The sequence below is a fragment of the Notothenia rossii genome, assembly GCF_949606895.1.
Source record: "Notothenia rossii genome assembly, chromosome: 5".
In the NCBI taxonomy this organism is placed as follows: Eukaryota; Metazoa; Chordata; class Actinopteri; order Perciformes; family Nototheniidae; genus Notothenia; species Notothenia rossii.
The window spans coordinates 6,545,440-6,559,527 of record NC_136903.1 but is presented as its reverse complement, the minus strand read 5'-3'; the positions used below and the strand labels follow the sequence as shown (position 1 = coordinate 6,559,527).

General features: G+C 40.9%; 1 protein-coding gene across 13 annotated transcripts in view; it reads right to left on the bottom strand.

Moving 5' to 3' along the window:
• The window catches only part of LOC307040856 (alpha-1,3-mannosyl-glycoprotein 4-beta-N-acetylglucosaminyltransferase C-like), a 177,740-nt gene that overhangs the window by 67,869 nt on the left and 95,783 nt on the right, over positions 1–14,088 (bottom strand). For 7 of the 13 annotated variants that reach the window (XM_079684026.1, XM_079684029.1, XM_079684032.1 and 4 more), the window contains one exon: positions 1,383–1,460. The exons of 1 other annotated variant lie outside the window; for it this stretch is intronic. The gene's annotated coding sequence lies outside the window, so the exon portion shown is untranslated. Of the gene's footprint in view, positions 1–1,382; positions 1,461–1,746; positions 2,127–11,970; positions 12,043–14,088 lie in introns of those variants that run through there. 5 more of the 13 variants (XM_079684031.1, XM_079684035.1, XM_079684036.1 and 2 more) reach the window with 3 other exon arrangements.

Genomic DNA, 14,088 nt, shown 5'->3' with positions numbered 1-14,088 from the left:
ATGGAAGGCTGACAGGCAGGTAGGCCATCCAGTTATTTTAGCCGGGCCGGCTCAGATGATTGGTCGTGCTTTTTACAGCGCCACGGCTTCCACAGATGACATTTTGCTTCTTAATTAATGGGTTTTTTGTCAAAGCACTTCCGATATTCATTGCTATCGGGATGTTAAGAGCATTCCATGGAATATAACAAAAAGTGTATCTCGAGCCGGTTTCTCAAACTTACCTACCCCACCTTTAAAGTGAATTAACATAATCACATATATTGCCACTCCAAATGTTTTATCTTGGCTTTAATAGGCTCACACTTGGAGATATTGTTAAACTTGTCAGTGATGTAGAGTTGTAGCTATTCTTTGAACTGCGGTACAGTCATTGTTTACATCAAACAATACTCTTTAAACACGTTCAAAGATTATGCCATGACCAACTTCTCTTAGTTTCCATCTACAATTTACAAAGTAATCTGCACATTGGGATTTAGTCGAACAATAACACAATGTTCATATCATCATAATCATATAGTAATGCTATTTTGTAATAACAATCTATTCAGTTGCCTTGAGAGTGATAAGCAATAATCATCTGCTCTATTACTTTATGCTTTTAACATCAAATAAACATTGCAAAGTGTGGTTTTGGTGATTGTATAACGACAATAGAGAGCCGTAAACAGCTGTGGTGATTTTGAGATGCTCCTTTGGGTTTCACGTGGACAGTATATGTATTTTCTTTGCCTCTCACCTTGTTCCATCACTTTCATATTATTTGTCTGTAAAACGTACTTAGGTGGAATAAGCTGAAATGTAAACACCATAAGCTGCTATGCTGCCCTGCACAGAAGAGCAATGCTGCTGTCAATATGGCTGCGGGATTACGATTGTTGTGCTTGGCGACTGCTTTCTATATCACCAAAGTGTGAAAAGCAATAACACCACCGAAGTGCAAGTGTTGGCGGTCAATATTTTCTCTCCCTGATAAACCCTCCGGGCAGGAGCGTCGCGTCGCCTAGCCAACACAAACACAGCTTTGCAGTTTCAATCTGTCACAGTGTGTGAATATGGAGCCGGAGCGAAATAAAATAAAAAGCATCAACTCTTGTCTTACCTCTGTATCTAAGTTCCACAAAGGAATCATCCAAATGTGAAGTTAAAGGATTACGTGAGCGTCAACAGGGTTAAAAAACAGCTCCCTGCTAAAAAGCAAATGAGTCTTCACGGCTGCCGCGCTGTGACTTTTATTCAGTTCACCTTTTTCTAATGTCACTTCTCAACGGGAGAACATTTTAAGAGAAAAACAATCTCAAGGAGCAACTGCGAACGAGGCACAGAAGAATATTTCAGCACATTGTTCTGATGCAAAAAGACAGAGAGGAGGAGATTACCTTGTAGAAGTCAGATGTGTTTGAAAGTCTGCAGCTTGACCTGAACGGGGTACATGAACACGTCTGCCTCAGCTGTATCTGGGAGAAACAAACAGAGAAGATATACCAAGGTTATCTCACAGCTTGGAGTCTTTTCAGAGTAACGTATGATGATCACATCATTTACAGCCTCTAACCATATGCACCATCACACTGTGAGCAGCTCATATAGATGCAAACACAGGAGTGCGTGGGAAACAGGGATTTACAAAGTTTGCACACATGCTGTGCTAAGTTAAAACACCCACACCGATGCACACAAACACACAGTCGACAAGCCTGCAATTCCCCAAGCAGCTGCAGACTCGGCTACCCTGTGGCTTACTTTCTCAAGATGAGTCTCCAGAGCCCCCTAAGGAAGACAAGCGCTTTGCCAGGGATGTCCAGGAACGCTAACTGTCGCATTCTCTCTCCATGCTCACACTCTGACGGCTGTGATGGGGAGTCGCGGCGCTCCCACACTGAGGCGGGGTAATTGGCTAGAGATGATGGGCCGTAAACATACATCACAGGGGCGGCCAAGCAGACAGCTAACTAAGCCTCTCTTTCGTTTGCACACGTATGCACACACACCGTCTAACCATCTGAGGATATTTGTTACGGTGGGTGAAGCAAGCAGGACCCAAATGCAGATAACGCTGAAAATGCCTTTATTTCAAGGATAACAAAAAAATACTAGGGCAAAACAGAACACTCCCCGGTGAACTCAGTCAAAAACAAAAGACGAACCAACACTGAACACAGGAAGAGACTAAATACACGGAGGGGTAATCACAACACGAGAAACAGCCGGGCAGGGGAGGAGAAACACAAGGGCAACAGGTGAACACAATCAGTCAAGCAACAATGGCAAAAACTATGGGAAACTAACACCAAAGGAAGACATTTATATCATATACAAAGGGAAGTAGGAACAGGAAGCACTTGGGGGAGTAGTAGAAGAGAACAGAGCATTAACAGCAGGATAACATTGGGACACTCTGGACTAAACTCATCACTGCATCTGATTGGAAAACATCCAAATGGCAATTGTGATGGTTGCAAACAACCAGAGACAATACATCATGTATTTTTTAGCTGCCCGGATTATAACAGACAAAGATTCATTCTGAAAACTGCACTGGAACAACTCAACATCAAGGACATGGATTTCAAGGCAATATATGAAATTAAATCAAGAAATGAAGCAAACAAGCTGATCTTCTAATTCCTCAAAAGCACTGGTCTGAGGACAAGGATTTAATATGATCATTTAATAACTCAACAGTAGGTGGCGATATATGCTCCAAGTGGAAGCGATTCGCCATTAAAGAAAAGAAGAAGAAGAACATAATCAGACAACTAGACACACCAGGGAAACTAACGACAGGGAGGAAAAACACAGGGAGAGGGACCAGACAATATACAAGGAAGAAAACATGACAGGGAGAACAGCAAAACACCCAAAACAAGACATACAAAACGTGACATAACACCATAATCGTAACAATATCGACGCTCTTTGAAGACATAAGCTGGCCCAACAATATTAAAGAGGACACATTATGCTCCTTTTCAGCTTCACATTTGCAATTTGTGCCTCTAGTGTAGCGTTTACATGCTTTAATGTTCAAAAAGTTATTTATTTTTCTCATACTCCCTGTGCTGCAGCACCTCTTTTCACCCTCTGTCTGAAACCAGCTCTGTTGTGATTGATCAACGTCTTAGAGATGTCACGCCCCTTAGCATTTCATGTACAATGTGTTGCCTAATAGAAGTGCGAGTGTTACATACAGTAGTGATGTCATTATGTTCAGGAAGTAAACAAAGGAGTCCAATCAAGGTGTTTCAGGTAAGTCCACAGGGAGAACGCCGATCGTTGAAACATATTATCCTAGTGGCCAAACGTTGGAACTACACTTACGCTCTAGTCAGTGACATCATGGACACAAAAAAAACGTTTTGCTGTTAGCTGACATTGAGAAACAGACGACTGTAAATCAATTAATTTTTTTTTTTTTTGCTGAATACGAACACTTTCATAGCCTTTATGTTAAGGCGTGTGAAAATAAACACACGGCAGCTATTCGGCTATTTACACCCACCCCCCAAAAAACATAAACATCGTCACTTCATGCCGTCAAGCTCAAAAGAAAGACAAAGAGCGAGAAGAGATGCATACAGTACAAAACCCGGGTGTAAATAGCTGAAGTGAAGATAGGATGTGCCTTGAAGCTCCCACTGGCAAAAACTTTGGGATTTTAGCCTTTGCAGACCATTTACATGCAGAAAAACCTATATAACACACTACAGGGCAGGTGAAACCCAGAGAGCATAATACGTCCTCTTTAAAACACAGAGAAAAAGCCCCTGCCGTCGTTCAATCTATCACCTTTAAACCACAACTCTGTATATTCTGTGCTGAGCTCTCCACTATTTTCCTCTGACCATAACCCAGAGGATACTCTCCGCCGCCATTATCACCCACTGATATATAATAGGCACTACCCATTCAAAATGCATCATCACCATAACAGATAGGATGCCCTCTCTCTCACCATTACTACCATCACACAGTGGTGGATAATAGGCTATCCATTTCTGCAGTGCTATCACCACGGTGCAGACTTTCTTCCCATTTCCATAACACTTCTGTCATAATAAGCAGAGAGAGCCTTCCAGTCATGACCACAGCTCTCAGAGAGGAGGTCAGTCATGTCAGACTATTTTCTCACACGCTGGTAATTGGGAGAAATAAGGCCTGGGCTAGGAAGTAGCGCCGGAGCTTCGCTTTCTTCTCAGTGGTTAGCTGTGCGAGGCAGCATATTTGCATAGTGCTGTAGAGCCATATGACATGTTTAAAAAAGCAAAGAAGTATATATGAGATGTGGGAGACAGCGCCAGATAATTTGGTACACACAGCTGCCAATCTCATGATATCATAATTGTGAGGGAATAATTCTGTCTTTACTCCTAAATCTTTAACCTTTCTGTGTGTTGACGTTTACGACCAACCCTAAGTCTGTTATCTGTCTTAAGGAATGGGAAGTCTCCGCTATTGTTGACATTACCAGTTTTATGACCGGTCAACTCTCGTTCACGGAGCCTAACGGCCTGTCCACATTACAGCTTCGACAGCTTCAAAAACGGTTTGCAACGCGTCTGCCCATTCACTTTGAATGGGGTGACGTCACGTTGCCTCGCTTTTCGCCGAACTGAATTGTGGGTAGCAGAGCGGAGCTTTCCTGGCGTTTCAGGCTGCAAAAGTTGAACAATGTTCAACTTCTGAAGCCGGAGACGCCGGAGTAGCCAGCGTCAGCCAATCAAATCCCGTTTATGCAAATCTGACAGTCAATCGCTAGCCAATCAAACCGCGTGCAAGCTGGGAGAGCCAGACCGCAGTTCATTTCCTCATATTCCAAACGAGATATTACGGTAGCAAATCACCCGGTTCTTTACGACCAGAACTATTTACCGGGATACAAACCGGAGGAACCAGGCATGGAGGGAGGTGGCAGAGACAGTGGGTGAAACTGGTAGGTTTTCGCCTGTTTGGGGAGTTCATATATATATATATATTTCTCGCTTACAATCCCCGGGGTTTTTTGCTTTGTATGCCGGGGGCGGGACATTCATGTGATTGGTTGTCGGTCGCGGTGCTCGAATAAAATCCCCAAGCTTCAGACACGCCCAGCTCCAAGCTTTTTTTGAAGCTATAGTGTGGACGGGCCGTAAGAGTCAGATATGTGATTCAGTGTCTCCAGGTGTTAACGCCCCCAATATGTTGTTTACTCTCTGTAAACTTGTTAAAAGGTCTATCGAGAGAGAGGCTGATCAGAATTGACATGACAACCCACCCGTGCAGTCAGAACCTTTTGCTGCTGTGACTTGTGATATGAATTCTCCGGCCGTTTGACTTGTAATAAACATCATTGTTTTGACATCAAAGCTCCAACTCTCCTCGTGTCTCTCTGAGTCCTGACTCTCCATTGCTGCAGAAGTTTCTCTTACAATCATGGATTTTTCCTCAGATAAAGAACCTACTCTGCGTTCTCTAATGCCGTGACATGGGATGAGGATTTCATCAATAAAAGCCACTTCATTAATCTAACCCTTTTTCAGTTTTTTCCAGATTTAGTTTGACACGTCTTGCATGACAAGCGCCAACCTAAAGACCCGTTCACTCTCGGCAGACAGAAACTTTGCCAATGGCGGGCAGTTGGAGGGACAAGGGGGGGGGGGGGTCCGGGCAATGCGCTCATTATTCAGGAAGACACTCGAGGCCACAGGATATAGCACACTTCATTTTTCTTGTCAAACTCGGGCTGACTTAATGGCGTGTTCACAGCGAGTGGTGAGACAAAGGGATGGTGTTGCCAGGCCTCGACGTGGAAGGAGCGCTGATCAAGATGGAGGCCGTCCTCTCGGAAAGGTGGACCACCTGAGCTGCTGAATGTGTTACAGCGGCAAATAAATACGTCTCATGTTACATAAAGCAAATACACTACGGGCTATCTTTCAAAGAGGGAAAATAAAATATGGTCTCAATTACACTCTCACTGTAGAGCGGCACAGATGTTCTTATTGTTCCTCCCATTCCACGTCCTCATAAACCTTCCCTCATTATTGCCTTCATTACCGGTGCCATCGATATAGCAGGCGGCTGCCATAAAACCTGGATGTATCCACAACTCATCATCCAAACACTAATTAATCATCCGCCCAGCAATTACACACCTCCCTCCAAACCTGCCATTGATTTTGAACCCAGTGGTGCTTTTTTATTCTATTTCGATTGTGCGCCTGTGACTGAGGCCATGCAAAGCAATCTCCTTCTGCTCTGTATGCGCTGGACTGGAACTGTGTTTTGATCAGAGAGATGATGGGGCAGGTGTTGTGGTACATCGAGAAGCCTCATCCCCATCGCATTCACAATCTCTAGGCATGGCAGTGGGGCTGTGGTGTCAGACAGCCTCTTTTGTTCGACTCCTAATTGGGGTAATTTATTGTCCTAACAGGCGTAGCAGCTGTGGCTTTACAGCGTAGCACCAATTAAATCCAGATGCTCGAATGAAAAGATGGGGCTCAACGTGACTCTGGGACCAATCATTAATATTAACTCTGCGAGATGAAAATGACAAGCTGTGATGAGAGATGATTTCTCAACGCACCACCCTCCCATTGATATCGTAAATATGCATTTTTGATGAGGATTCATGAAAACAGTAGCGAGGCAGACGTCACGCATCATTTCTAATAATGGATGTGATTATCTGCCAGATGAAACATTGAACACAAATATGCAGGGACACCAGGTCTGCACGGCAATTACGCCACAGGACTCTTGTCCTAGTTTCGCTGTTGTTGAGAGAAGTTCTCGTCCACGTTATGGCGCTGACAGGGGATCAGGTGAGCGTGAGATCTGGTGAATATAGGAGGCAACTGCAAGAAATCAGGTCGCTGTGAAGATTTCTCCAGGGCCGGGCTAACCTCGCAATACTGTGAATGGCCCGTCTGCCTCTTCAGGCCGGGCTCTTTAGACGAGAAGCCCCGGGGACAGACACAAATGTGAGTAACACAGAGACAAGGGGAGGTCAACACCCCGAGCTGAGGCTCACAGAGGAACCTGGGATACACAGTGGCTTAACATTGGAAGGGAAACCCAGGGAGTAATGAGGCAGCCCTGGCCAGATTCTGCTATTTCTTTCTGTTCACTTGTCTCCTCTGTGAAGTTTTAATGAAGTGTTTGTCCACTCAGACACTATTTGTTTGGAGAGTGTTTGTTGATGTAATGTGCACAACCCAAGACAAGTTAAACATCCTAATGACTTATTTATTGTTCTCAGAATTCTGACTTTTTTCTCAGAACAAAAAAAACCAAACATTTTCTTTTCAAATCTTCCTAATTTTTTTTTAATTTGGCCCTAATCCTCTTCCGTACATCTGCTTAGTGGTACACGGCAACAAAGTATTTTTGTTACAGCACCGCAATCAAACTCAAAACACCTCACACCTCGGTTTGGCAAATGGATGGCTTTCAGAATGCATTTAACATAATAACGATAAACAATGAAGGTTAAACATTATTATTTATTCATATTGGAACATCTATTTGATATTTTAGCTCACTCTTCATTAATGCCTTTTGTCCTTTTGACCTGCAGGACTATTTAAGGATTTCTGATTCTTATTACGAAATGTTTTATTTGACATTAATAAACTATAATAATGACAATATATTTAATAAAGTACATTTTCACAACACTCGGTTTCAAAATGAGTTTCCCTTTGTTTCAAAATAAAAACATTTGTACTGATAACTTGATTTTTTAGATCTTAATTATTATTATTATTTTACAGTTTAACAGACATTACAAGCCAGATTACACAACCATCAAGATAGCGCTACTAGAGAGAATCCACTCACGATACCTTCTGCTAGATCTGAGACACATATTCCTAAACGTATAAAGGAAGAAAGAAAGTTTGACACGACATCATCTTCTGCTGGGCCCCAGTGAAGCAACACCTTCTCGGATGAGCCCTCCCTCTGAGATGAGAGATGGAAGGAGTTCATGGACTTCCACATCCCTGAAGCGCCTTCCTTTATTCGAAATCCACTCTCTACTGAATCCCATTACTTCCCCCATCGTTCAACTGACTCCAAAGACAGTGTACAATACCTGTTTGCTGTATCCTTGACAACAGTCTTCCTCTCTTTTCCCCGTCTCAGTCTCCCCGAAACAGTCGAACTGTGTTGGAGAGCAAAGTGCTGTAAGCGGTCCGACTGCATGGCAGGAAACCTCTGCGCTTCATGAGGATAAAGAGCTCTGACCCAATTAGCTGTCTTTGTTAAATAATACTCCACCGGCCTTCAATTAAACCGCCACATACCCCCCCCCCCCCCCCTTGATTATCCTTATACATTTCCATGTTCATACTGTTAAAGTCAAATATTGTACTTTTTATTTAATTAAATGTATGTCATACCTTTAGTTGCTTTGCAGATTTGATACAAATAACAATAATTATAACAATAATATTTAATTAAGAAATATATATATAATATAATAACAATAATAATAATAATAATAATATTTATTTAGTGCTCCAAGTTGATTTTCAAGCAAATTAAAAAACATCAACCACATTAATAAAAGTCATGATTTTGATGAATGATATGATATATAATCAACATCTGGAGTATATTCCAGAAGTATATAAAGTGATTAAGTTACCTCCACCTTTACCAGCTGCAACAAACAAATCAATGCATCAATAATTGTATGAAAAAATGTTTATTTATTCTTTATATTACTCTGAATTGGGCCAATACTCATAATGTGGACTTTTACTTGTACTTTCGATGCTAATAATTGGTTTTACTTTTATTAAGTAAAACCCTTAAATGCAGGACTTTTACTCGTAACAGAGTGTGGTATTCCTACTTTTAGAACAACATCTGAATACTAATTTTTTTCAGCAGTGCTGAGAGTAATCCTGATGGAGTGGGAACATATGGCAATGAGTTTAAGCAATTAAAACACATTTTGATGGAAAATCAGTGTTACGGTTGAGAAAATATCCAACATTAATTGCATGGCTGTTAGAGGGGTCGAACGCCTGTGAAATTCAGACATGCTGCAACCGATTCATGGAAAGCAATTGCCCAATATTGACATCATTCCTAGAGATAGTGTTGAATTTGAAGTTAAAAAGTATGGCATGCCCTCAGGATGACCTTGCAAAGAGTGTGTTTGATTGTTCTTGAATCTCTAGGCCGTTTTTGGTTTTGTTTGCGGGATACTTATCTAAACAAAGACAAGATGTCTTTATATGACGATGTGGATTACAACGAAAGAATACATTCTTCTTCAAGCAGTCGGGTTTCAAGGACATATTTACAAAGCCACTTATAAGCCGCCATGTTTAAACATCGACATGGATAAATCCAAATAACCCAAGGTAGAGATATCCATTGTAATACAACAGATAACAATGAAAAACAAGGAACATCACATTCTTAATAACACAGATTCTCACTTCTTTCACGAAAATGTTTCATTTCTTAAACATAGAATCCAGCTGGGTACATGAAGTCCAGATGTCAAGAGGCATAAGTCACGTATATGCACACAATGCATTCATTTCATATTTAAGATGAGCGTTCCCATAACAGCACATAAACTACCAAAAGAGCCGGTTTGAAAGGTTGAACACAATCTCTTTAGAATTACATTTTTTTTTTTAAATAGTGTGCCTTAGGTTTCTTTTAATAATAACTGTACTGAGCATACAGTACTGTGCAGATTGGGGGAGCTGTGAGGTAACGTGCTGGAGCCGGGGAGGAAATGAAAATGAAGGTGAATATGGTGAGGAGTGCGGAGGTGTCAGAGCTGCTCGTCAAACTCCCTGCATGTACTGAATATTTCACCAGTGACACACCAGCTTTCAGCCCAAACTGAACCCCTGGAGACAGAAAAGACAGAATAGAAAGGCAAATAGAAAGACGGATGGATGGAGGGATGGGTGGATATATAGATAGATAGATAGGTATAGCTAGATAGATATATAGGTATAGATAGATAGATAGATAGATAGATAGATGGATTGATAGACTGATAGATAGATAGATAGATAGTGAGAGAATAGATAGATAGATAGATAAATAGAGAGAAAGGGAGAATAGATAGATAGACAGATAGACTGATAGATAGATAGATAGATAGATAGATAGATAGATAGATAGGTATAGATAGATAGATAGATAGACTGAGAGATAGATAGACTGATAGATAGATAGATAGATAGATAGATAGATAGTGAGAGAATAGATAGATAGGTAGATAGATAGATAGATAGATAGACTGAGAGATAGACAGACTGATAGATAGATAGATAGATAGATAGATAAATAGATAGATAGATAGTGAGAGAATAGATAGATAGATAGATAGACTGATAGATAGATAGATAGATAGATAGATAATGAGAGAATAGATAGATAGATAGATAGATAGATAGATAGATAGATAGATAGATAGATAGATAGATAGATAGATAGATAGATAGACTGATATACGGATGGATGGATTGCCCCCCCCCCCTTTCTCCACCCCATGTATATCTGTCTCAGGCTTCATCTCGCAGCCCTACATTTCTCGAGGCAGTCTGACAGGAGGAGTTCTCCACAGCTGACAGCCTTTCAGCTCCAACAGGGTCTGTGTGAAAGCCACCTGACCAGTGGACACGGAGCAAATGTGATGCTGAAAGTTTGCAGCAGGTAGGGAAACTGCCCTTCTCCTGCTAGCGTAAGAAAATATAGGACCAACAACACATATTCTACAGCATAGCTTGAATTACATGCAAACATCAGAATGCTAACATGCTTGAGATTAGGATATGTTCATGTCTAGCAAGTATAATGTTTGCTATGTTCGTCAGCTTACGTTTTTTTGCTGATTTGCAATTCAACAACTCCCATTTATACAGAGTCAGAGACAAGGTCCTGCTCAGAAGGCTAACATTGTTGGCCATGCTATTGGCAGCAACTTGGGGTTCAGTATCTAACCCAAGGACACTTAGACATTTTGACTGCAGGAGCTGGGGATTGATCCATTGACTTTCCATTTGGTGGACAACCGCTCTAACTGAAGGAATTGTTCCGAACGTCGACGTGATTGCAGTACTAGATGACAGGTAAAGGATATTTAAAGTCAGTACATTTCCTAATTTCTTGTCGCACCAATAGAACAATGTTGACATTCAACTAGTCAACACCTTTTTCAACGTATTTATGTTGTAGAGGCTTGACAAACAATGCTTGGTTTTCCAGCCACCAGTGCTAGTAATGTATTTATCCATCTCAGAAGAAACTCACACCTTTGTCAGTGAGTTGGTGTAAATGTACTATTCAGACAAACACACACAGTGTACACCGATCCAAACCACAACCTGCCTCCGCTCAGCAAAGCCCCACTGAGATAATCACGCTCCTTTAATCGGATAACTCCACTCTCCTTAGAGAAGCAATCTCATAGCAAACACTGGACCTATTTTATCACTACAAGCAGCATATTCTTAGATTAATATCCTCACTTCTTCCAACAGAATATCCTGCTTACGTATTACAAACAATTCTGAAGCAAAATCAATAAACACTGAGCTGACAAAACGCTTTTTGGAATTGTGATTCTTAAGGATTGCCACAGCACTGCACTTTTAAACTACGGACAGAGCTGTAAGAAAAAAAATGTTTTCCCAGAGAACTTGGGGTTAGGGTTCAAGATATAAAATAGACATGCTTTTATTTTTCAAAGGTTCTTGGCCACCAACACTGCCAGGCAAGGTGTTTTTAAAATGCAACACCATGCAGTTAACTATCCAAGGCATGTGTTGCAATAAATCCAAGGTTTCATTTTTGCAGCCTGATATTAAGTGCTATGTTATGATTTAAAGATTGCCATGTTGCACGGATCAATATGTCTGCATCGGATGAGCTGAGGTTTACAGGATCAGCGAGGGGAGGAGCAAATCCACTGAAGCGGTAAATCTGACCAGAAGCACTTACTTCCACTGCGCATCCTATTGGCCATTATTGGTGCGTGTGCTCACACATCAAAGTGGCAAAAGGTCTTCAAGGCTAAAAAGGAATAAGAAACAAAGGACCATTAAATCACAGTGAGAAGACCCCGCTTTGAGATACACACATGTGAGCACACACACTTAAACACTGCAGTGTGAGGACTGTGAAGGAGAGAGTTGAGGACCAAAACAGAAAAGATAGAGGGCAGAGGATGGGGAGAGAAAGTGAGCACAACATTGATTTTCCCCCTCTGAAGTGCCAGTTCATCATTCTGTGAGACACACTCTATCGATCCCACGCCTTTAGTTTGTTTGTAATTTTGGGGGCTCGAAACCATTCACAAAGATAGATCCTCTTATATGCCACTTGCCTCCGAGATGAAGAATGGAGGGATCGGAGAACGTGTGGAGATGACCTCATTTCGCTGGGTCCTCCTCACTCGGTTGGTTTTTGTGGGCCTGTTTAAAAAGGGAGCTTTGTGGTGGGTAGGGGGGCTGGATGCAGTCAACTGTGTTTATTAACATAATCCAGGTCTTGCCATTAATTACCCTCGATGCTTTTAACTAACATTAGTTCTCAAAGACATTAAGTGGATCAGCTTAAGTAGTTTCTTGAGGCTACACGAGGAAATATTTTCCTAGAAAAATAAATTTTGGTTTGACTGAAACTGTGGCTAGATTCTACATGTGCATTTTTTTTTTTTATTTAACTCTGAGATGAAAGTCTTCGTTTTTACTTTAAAGTCAGAATTCTGAGATTAAAGTCAGAATATCGAGATTGAAGTCAAAATTCTAACAAAAAATAAAATAGACAAAATTAGATTCTGAGAATTCTGATGTTTTATTAATTATTATTATATCATTCTGACCTAAAGTAGAAAAAATGAGTATTCTTACTTTTAAAACCATCATTACAAGAAACAAAGTCGGAATTAATTTCTGGAAATCCTGACTTTAACCTAAAAAAATCTGACGTTAAAGGTGGGGTAGGTAATTTTCTCCTCGAACACACACGAACGCGCACATGACCAATGAGGGCACGAGATAAGTTTGTGCACAGATGGAAGGCTGACAGGCAGGTAGGCCATCCAGTTACTTTAGCCGGGCCGGCTCAAATGATTGGTCGTGCTTTTTACAGTACCACGGCTTCCACAGATGACATTTCTTTATGGATTTTTTGTCAAAGCACTTCAGATATTCATTGCTATCGGGATGTTAAGAGCATTCCATGGAATATAACAAAAAGTGTATCTCGAGCCGGTTTCTCAAACTTACATACCCCCGCCTTTAATTTCATATCCCCAAAGATATTTTGGTTGAATCTCAAATTCTTCTTTATACTTGTGGCCCAAATCCTTCTGTAGCTTGAAGGTGATTGTCCCATCCCTCCTAAATAATGTTAACAACTATCTTTCTTCCTTCTCTGCCATCTCCTCTAAACACAGACAGTTTTCAGTAAACTAACTTCACATTACATAACTTCTGAATTGAAGTTCATCCTTTAAGCAATTACCCTCTGTGCCATTTGGAGCTGGAGACAATGTGTTATGTTGCCAAGTGCGGTTCTAACTCAAAACCTCAATGCCCCTCGAAAAGCTCTTTGCGGGATAATTTCTACAAATTGTACGTTTCCAAGCAAATAGAGGTCTTTGTGCTGCAGAAAACGTCAATACGGATGCAATCATAAAGGATGCTACAATGAACTCGGAAAAAAAGGAAAAGCTTCCTCGGATAACACTTTTGGTCAATAACATTTTGGTGGTTTGTTTAAAAATCTGGGTGTCATTGAACATTTTGCTCGGTATGTTTCTTTTTTGAGAGAAACATTGTGTAGGAATGGACCATAGAAATGCCTTCGTAGTCTCTTTTGGATTAATGATTTGTTCACGTCATAAACATGTCATAAATATGTCATAAATATGATGATGGATTATCAGTAAAAAATTATACGTGACACAAAGACATTGGATTAACCTTGAGCGGCATTTTTATTCCGGTGAACACAACTTTTGATCACAAATCAAAAAAGGTAAGACGTAATTATTGTAATATTTTTGAAACCGGATGTTGTTTACTTTCTCTTTTCTGGCTGATAGCTCCGCAA